Source organism: Thermobia domestica, chromosome 5 (genome assembly GCF_964235325.1).
Source record: "Thermobia domestica chromosome 5, izTheDome1.hap1.1, whole genome shotgun sequence".
Taxonomy (NCBI): Eukaryota; Metazoa; Arthropoda; class Insecta; order Zygentoma; family Lepismatidae; genus Thermobia; species Thermobia domestica.
Window position 1 is genome coordinate 213,516,231 of NC_137458.1, and position 2,656 is coordinate 213,518,886.

Here is a 2,656-nt window from a genome sequence, read left to right on the forward strand (position 1 = left end):
TTTTAAAAAAATCAAATGAACGATGAAAATTAAAAAGATACCGGCCACCGTACTAATCTTTCTTCATCTGTTTCTTCAACTAAAATCACGTTGTACTGGAGATACTACTGAACGACTTTTTTTATGAAATAGGAATAAAATTAATATGTGTTTTCACTCAACTTTCCCTGAAGAAAACTAACCCCATCATATACTTCATCTTTTCTTCATTCTTCACAAAGAAATACATTATCTGATATTGTAAGGTTATAGATGGAATATTTATGGGAGCAACTGGATTGCGCACACTATAGATCCCGAATTGCGCACAAATCTCAGTTGGCCTTTCTGAACACAGATTTTTGTCCAACGTTGCGCAATAGTAGATTTAAAATCTGTGCGCAAACAAGGTTTTTCTTCAGACTAAGATAGAAACAGAAATTAGAATTAAAATTCATATTATATTGAGGATTAACTAAATATAATTTGATCAATAGATACAAGAATTCATGACACCTCCAAATTTACAATCCCAATGTTAACATTTTATTGTCTCATACTCTAAACATGTATCACCTTTAACATTTTGGAGTTCTAATCCCTATTTTTTGGTACTAAAGTAGTGTCTTCATTATGCGATTAAAAAGAACTAATAAAGCTTTTTAGTTCATTTTTTTAAAGTCTAGAGACATTGTAGAACACGTTAGTATGATTTCACGCCTGCCAGCGTCGAGACATAGGCGATGATGATGTTGTAACTTTAAAAAATATTTTTTGTTGTACCTATTTTCATTATTTTTTGGCGGGCTTACCTTAGGACCTAGAAGATTGAAATTTTGCACAAACATTCAGTATACCAAGTAGTATTTATCAGATTTTTTCAGATCTCTGCTTTAGCACATGGGGATCCAGAGAGACAAAAAGGTAAAAAAAAAAAAAAAAAAAGAATTTTTTTAAAACCAAAAATCTCTTTTTAGCGATTTTCCTGCCTCACAAGTAAACCTTACGTTTGGGTGAATCGAGTTGCTGACTGAGACACATATGAGAAAGTAGTACTAAATGTTGTCAGTATTTCAGTGAAGTTTTAGGTGCGAAGCTCCAGGGGTTTAGGAGATACAGCTACCAGAACATCACATGGAAGTACAGAATAGTCTTCATACAGTTGGAGGTAAAAGCTCTGAAAGACCTCTTGTAACGACAAAAGATAAATAACAAATATATGGGTACATATTAGGACTAGGGGGAAGTCATATAGTAAGGGTATACCTGACGGCGGCCATCTTGAAATCCGCCATTTTGAATTAAGGTTAAGTTTTTAAAATAGGAATAGGGTCATGTGATACATGATTTAAGGCGCAAATTTAATCAGAAGAACAATGGTGACGTTAATTTTGATTTACGCGCAATTGGTAAAAAGTTACAGGGAAATTAAATATTGTTGCAGCATATGTATTAGTCCTTTACCCCACCTTGTAAATTTTGTTTTAATGATAATAATTAAATAAAAAGCCGATGGATAAATATTAGGTCTATGGTAAGAGTTGCCTTGATGGCGGCCATGTTCAAATCCGCCATTTTGAATCAGACAAAGGTTTTAAACAAAACGCATAACAGTGAGACCTTATTAATAGCAAATTTTACCATAAATCCAACGGTATAACCATTTTTGCTTTATCATTAACCAGCATTTGTTATCGCATAAACAAGTTGCTAATTTAAATAAAAATGACCAAAGTGGAACTGAGTCATAATTGAACTTGCGTCTTTGGTGTTTTCCAGAAAAGTCCTCAATTAGTACAATCAATATGTAGTTCAGAAAAGAGTGCATGATTTGCACAAATGCTCTGCTCACAGTGAGCACACCTGACACAGGCAATCGAGTTACACTTGACACATTTGTCGTTAACAATTCCGTCAAAGCAGTAGTCGTAAGAAGCGATCCATTTAACTTTGTGCTGGTTAATGATAAAGCAAAAATTGTTAAAAATGGTTATGGTAAAATTTGCTATTAATAAGGTCTCACTGTTATGCGTTTTGTTTAAAACTTTTGTCTGATTCAAAATGGCGGATTTGAACATGGCCGCCATCAAGGCAACTCTTACCATAGACCTAATATTTATCCACCTGCTTTTTATTTAATTATTATCATTAAAACAAAATTTACAAGGTGGGGTAAAGAACTAATACATATGCTGCAACAATAATTAATTTCCCTGTAACTTTTAACAAATTGCGCGTAAATCAAAATTAACGTCACCATTGTTCTTCTGATTAAATTTGAGTCTTAAATCATGTATCACATGACCCTATTCATATTTTAAAAACTTAACCTTAATTCAAAATGGCGGATTTCAAGATGGCCGCCGTCAGATATACCCTTACTATATGACTTCCCCCTAGTCCTAATATGTACCCATATATTTGTTATGCACCTTTTGTCGTTACAAGAGGTCTTACAGAGCTTTTACCTCCAACTGTATGAAGACTATTCTGTACTTCCATGTGATGTTCTGGTAGCTGTATCTCCTAAACCTCTGGAGCTTCACACCTAAAACTTCACTGAAATACTAATCACATTTAGTACTACTTTTTCATGTGTGTCTCAGTCAGCAACTCGATTCACCCAAACGTAAGGTTTACTTGTCAGATACATGATGGAGACATGTGAATTGTACCG